We start from the raw sequence: 6,477 nt of genomic DNA on the forward strand, positions 1-6,477 counted from the left end.
AAATCAAAGTTAAATCCAAAGCAACTGTCTATTTAACCTATAACAAGATGCAATTGACAATATAAATAGTCCTGCAATTAAACAGGCAACAGTTACTCTCTGTATGAACAGATTTCTTTGGATACTGAGAAAATGTAATTTTAATGCATTATCATTTTATTGTTATGCCCTTAATTTTTAGGGACTTTGAAATGTCTGTTAGCCAGATCTGGCAGGAATGATGTGAATGTTAAACAAAGCCCTGTTCTCAGGGACAGTGCAGCAGCTTTCACACTCCTGCTCCAGATTTTCTCTGCTCCTTTCAGCACACCTGTACTATGCTTGAAGCAGCTGCGCTCTAATCCAGTGGAAACAGGGAACATCCTCAGCTGCTTCCCAGATCTTTTAGCCCACTGCTAATTTTCTGTTAAGGGTAGTGACACAACTACTTCTCAGCATGCAGTGATTTTCAGACCTGTTTGACTTAAATTGGTGTTTAAGGAAGATGAAATCTACCGGTAATTTGTCTTCTGAGTGTAATTGGTAATCTGCTGCTGTATCCCAGCTATGGAGTTAAAAGACCCTTAGTTGATATTTCATCTACTGCCCTCAGGATCCAAATTAGATGGCTAATAGACTGATCAAAATAACAGAAAATTGTTCATCGCTGCTTAATCAGATTAAAAATCAGCATGTTTAAACCCAAATAAGCGATTGGGAAGTTATTTAAATATTATATTATCTAAGTATATCTAAAAGTGTGACCTCATTTTTAAAGAGAGGAGGTATGCAATAGATTCATTGTACAAATATCACTTTATGAACCCATCTGAATGCACAATTGCTATTTCTCGAGTACAAGACCACTGATATTTAGAGACACATTCACTGTCATTAATAAGATATTAGAGGAATTAAAGCCTGGTGTTAGTCTCCTTTATTGTTGCTTTGCAAACACAAGCATGTTAATGTCTGAAGTGGCATAGACTTAATTTTGTTAAACTTGTGTTCTAAGAAATTTTAGTTTCTCTCTAATTATCTTATTTTCAACTCAATCTCTGCTTGCCAGAGCTAACAATTTTCTTTGTTCAAGTCAGCTACCAAGAATATTTTCTCTTTAAGCTTTTTAAACCCTCTAGTACTTCAAATATATATGCAGTCACTGATAATGGAAAATGTAGATTTCTACCATGCATAACAGCCAGACCAAAGCTGTTTGCTTGGCAAGGGGACATTGAGTTAAGGGAATTGGTGTTAACAGTCAAATACTAACAGTTAAAAGCATTCTCATTAGGAGCTAAAAATGATTGACTGAGAGATGGAGCTATGAAGTGTTTACTGGAATGTTTGAGGGTTTATTAACATTGGCACAGGGATGGTCCTATTTGTCTAGACACAAAATCTAGTGTGTCTGGACTGTGATTTGTGGCAACCTTTCCCCTTTGTAAACAGTATTTTGTTCTAAGTGATAGACACGGCCCCAAGTACACTGCAATATTGGCCTGGAGCATCAATTGGCTTTGACAGAAACCTGCTAGTCACAAATAACAGGGTAAAACTATTGCCCCTTTTTTTTTTAATTCCCTTTGAGCTAGGGTTCTGGAATGGGATTTCAGAAATCTGCTGCCTCCTTTATTCCTTATAAAACATTGCTTTTTCTGATAGTATAATTCCAGATTTTTTTCTTTTTTAATTTAGAATGGTTGTCTGGGATTGCAGTGTCTGGAAGAGAGAGATGTGTATACCTAAGGGAAGAGCATTTCTTCAATTATTGCAGAACACTTTGTGTCCTGGGCACAGATGTTTCTAAACCTATCTTTTTTACAAGGTCATAAAATGGTTAATAAATACAGAATGCACAAGTCCAGAACCCTTGTTCTTTGCCATTTATCTTCCTCGCTTTAAATTCTGCATGCTACCTCTTGCTAGTCTTTACCTAAAATGACTGCTTTCAAAACTTCTGTACACCAAAAGACTACAAACCTTATACTCTCACTTGCTATGTAGGTATTTAATGCTGTTACTCTTTTAAGCCAGACAGTAGGGTAAGTGCTTTTCAGCTTGAATATAGTATCCATGATTGATGAATGTATTGCCAGCGCCTATTAAAATAAAGTCATAATGTCATAGCAATTTTGTCACAAACCTGTACGGCCCATATGACAATAAAACTTCGACTGTGGAAAACTGTCATGTAGGTTTAAGCCTGGCTTGCACACAGCTTAAGGGGCATAGTCCAGTAATAGAGCAATGCAGCCATCATCCTAGGGTGTGTGCCTCAGAACCAGACATGATCTCCAATAATGGGGCTGTGCCTGTTGCTTGCTTTCTACTTCGGAGATATATAACAATACAAGTTTAACTGTATTTAAATATACATAGGCCAGAAAAACAAGAAGCCATTCCCTGTGATACATGGAGCACTTTCAGAGCTGTGGAACACTCATCGCTCACCTTACATTTGCTGTACTCGAGTGGGACAGACAAGGAGATTTTACTAGGTACCCTATTGCATTGATTTGGAGAAAAAAAAAAAACCAAGCAACCTTAACCCTTAGATGATTTAACAGGTAAATACGTGTAAATGATGAAGAGGTCATATTAAGGTTTGTTGGTTGGGGGTTTTTTGTAAGCACCCAGAAACAGAAGGGAAAGCTGATGATGATTTGTGCTGGTTTTGTTTGTTTGGATTTGTTGCTGGAAGGTTGGTTGGTTTTAGTACAAACAAATAGAATATTCTCTTAAACACAAAACCAGGCTTAAGAAAATTGGGTATTTTCTGGCAGGTTCTTCCTCCCCACAAAACCGGGTGCCTTCATTCACTGGAAACATTTTCAGCCAGCCCTGCTCAGTGTTTTTTCCATCATGCATAGGCGGGAGAGTGTTCCTGTGCCAGTGAGAGACTTCTGCAAGTTTTGGAGAGGCCTGACGTCACGGTGATTTTCTTTTGCTGTAACAAAAGCTACAAGTGTTAAGGAAAGATCATCAGAGAGATATTTAAAATGGCCACTTCATTACAGCCTCCGTTCTTTGAATGACACCTGGTAACACACTGTGCTTTTGCAATTTTGCTGTCAAAATGGATAGTGGCTTATGGACAGTATATCTCACAGAAATAGATTGCATAGCTCGCTATAGAAGCAGTTAGTCAACAAAATGCACTCTGGCACTTGGTGTAGAGACTGCAATTATTTGACTGGTGGCCAGCCTAGGTAGCACTCGGGAGCCATAAATAGTATTTAGAGGTTGCTGTAAAAGCTTTTTAATTTGTTACACCAGAGTTCATTTACATTGTACACCATATGTCATGGCAAAAGCACCCTCTCTTTGTAGAACATTATGTGCAACACAATATGTTATAAACACTACTTTTTTAATGGCCTCCAGAGCAGTTGTAGATAGCTCATCCAGGAGGCTGTTTAAAGATGAATGAATCTGTTGGGTGGCTGGAAATCCGAGGTCACTTCATTTTAGCTAATGAAATGAGTCAAGATTTGCTCTGTGTTTCAGATAAGAACATGGTCCACCAGCAGTTTAATCTCAATAATGCAAAGTCATTCATTACAGACTAATGCAGGAGTTGTTCCTGTAACTGCAGAACCGATCTCCTGGGAGCAGAGGAGAAAGACCTCAGTTTTGAAGGGAGGAAGTCTCTGGATGATCCTGAACCTGCTGTTGTGCAGCTGATGTGAAACAAGATGAATGCAGCTCCAGCGGTGTACTGGGGAGAGGTCACCAGGGTGTACAAGGTAATTAGCTGTTGCCCGAGGCTACATGAATGTACTCTAATTCTGTGCCTAAGTTCAGGAAACGGAAATGGGGAGAAGGGCAAAGAGGGACGACCAAAGAATGGAGTCCATGTTTTTCAGGAGAAGATGAAAAGAGCTTGGCTGGCTTAGCCTGCAAATTGAAGGCTGAGAAGAGATAGGATTATTCTAAATAAATGCATCAGAGAGGATTAGGCATGAGGGAGGAAGAGCTACTACATAAACTGAAGGACAGTGATGATAGGAGAGGAAAAAAAAAAAAAAGAAAGGTTTGCCACTGTATGTTAGCAAACTTAGTCTGGCAATTGAATGATTGCTAACCATTCGAGGAATAATTTCCACCTACCTCTGCTGATTATGTGAAGGAGATGGTGAATTTAGTGTATGCACTAACCTGATAAAACCACAGGTGACATAGTGACAGTCAACACCTAAAATAACCAGGAATCTGAAACAGTCTTTTCCTTTATAGTCCAAACACATATGATTTTTCCGTTTCTCTTGCAAAGGAAATTCCAGCTCACCAAGAAACTCTGGACCACTTAGAGTCTATTTCACCTGTCTGCATCATCTCAAGCCAAGTGAGGTAGAGACTTCATTCTGGAAATTTAATCTAAATTGGTTTTCTTTTTTATCATCTCACATTGGGTTTGTGCTATTTTTTTGTTTGTTTTGGTTTTCCCTTTCTGCCCAGTTATTTTTCAGATTTTACTGGCAGGAACATTTTTTTAATTTATGTATCAGTGGAGGTTGTTGGTTGGGGGTTACTTAACAAGCATCCTTCTTTCCTGTCAGTATGTTTCTGCATGCTGGTATTTGTCTCCATTTTTGTTAAATGATTCTTTTTCTCAAGTCAACTTGATTTTCAGAAGATTGGTAACTTTCTGAAGCACTAAGGGTGGAAAGAAATATTGTTCTTTTAAAGTCAATATTTCTTTCTTAGTCTAATTCTGCTGTGGCCTTTGTTACAGACGGAATTATCCTGTTTGGCTCTGCCAAATAAGACATCAAAGTGTTAAGAAAAAGAAAATTATGTCCAGTTTATGTGGAATCACATCCCTCCAAGAGCTTTAGTCGTTTTGAGGTTCTTGCAAATGAATTGCAATGAGACTCATGAAGCTTGTAAACATGCTATACGTCTCAAACCTAAAGTCTGTTCCCAGAATGTCAGGATGGATATTCTGGTCTCAATGGCTTCTACTTTGTATTTTAGTCTTCCTATAAACATTCAGCTTCAAGTCTGAGCTTTAGCTGCATTATTCTAAGAAATGGTGAGAATATCATTCTCACCTGCCCTCTGCAGCACTGGACAGTGCCTCCATGTGAATGGAACTGGATGTCGTCACCTCTAGAAACTGTCTCCTTGTCACCAGTCTTCCATAGCTTCATGCTTGCATGTCTTGCCACCAATACTCTTGCTAGCTCCTGAGGTGAGGTGTTACCACAAGGACTTGTTCCTACCACGACAGTGCAGTGGGAGCCACAGGAGTGTGGTGTCTACAGCTGCAGAGGCACTGCTCCAGGAAAGAGAGGGGGAATGTGTGGGCCTGAGACAGTCACAGTAAACACCCTAAAGGACCCATGTCTACAGTCTCCTACATTCCCTAAATCTTCCCCTTAGAAGGACAATCTGTCTGCCTTTCCAGGGCTGAGTAGGAGGCAGCAAAGTGCAAGCTGTTTCTATCAGACTTAGTGTCTTCCTATGGCTAGAGATAGCCCTGCATATGACCCATCCTCTATCGAAAATTGAGTGTTACAGTTATTACAGCTGTGGGTTTGGAGATTTCTAAAAAAAATAAATATGATTTACCGGGTGGTGGAATGAGGATTTGTACCATAATGCTTTGCAAGGACTGACTGTGCCTTCAAAGGTAGAAGTGGCTCTGATCATCCCAGTGTGTTAGCCAACATCTGCTTGTAAAACTTCCCTCCCTGTAGAAAAGCCTTCTGTTAAAATCCAAGGACTCCCTCCAGGGATGTGTGGCTCTCTCCTTCCAAGGCAGGGAAGTAATTAACGGCCATGATCTCTCACGCATGCTGTGCTTTTCACAACACTTCGAAGAGGCTTGTTAGATGCATGTAACTTACCTTGCTCATCCCACGTTAAATCCATCAACTGCTAAATCCACTTTTTCAAGCTGGGGCCAGAGCCAGAGGAGTGAGTCAGTCATGTGGAGCAGGTGTGGCTTCCTGATTTCATTAATTTAGATAATTGCAGGTCTTCTTGAACAGCATAAATCTCTTCTGTGTCTTATGCAGTAAGTCTCCGGTTTATAGGTATGATTACTGGGGCTGCTTGTTGATCAGTTTTAAAAATCCTTTGCTTTCCCTCATGCACGTTGATTCTGACTGCCCACTCACCCAATCAAGTCCAATTTCTGTTATAATGAGCTTTTGGAGATGTGATGAAGTTTGAATGTTAAGGCTTGGCAAGGAATTACAGTATTGTTCAACTTTACTCTGTGATTCTTTCCCTCTCCAAAGCCCTCCTTGATGCAGCACTGCAAGTGGGATCAGCTCTAAAGAGATTTTGATTGTATAAGGAGGGAACATGAAATTCTGAAAAGTAAATAAATAATCACAGGGGGAATATGAGTGTTAGGCTGATTAGTGGTGGTACAAAGAGAATGTTGTGGTCTGATCTGGAAAAAGGGGAATGGTATATTTGGGGGCTCAGTGAATTTAGATCAGGTCTGCAGATTATCAAACACCAACCTCTGTTTTCACACAC

The sequence above is a fragment of the Falco rusticolus genome, chromosome 9, assembly GCF_015220075.1.
Source record: "Falco rusticolus isolate bFalRus1 chromosome 9, bFalRus1.pri, whole genome shotgun sequence".
In the NCBI taxonomy this organism is placed as follows: Eukaryota; Metazoa; Chordata; class Aves; order Falconiformes; family Falconidae; genus Falco; species Falco rusticolus.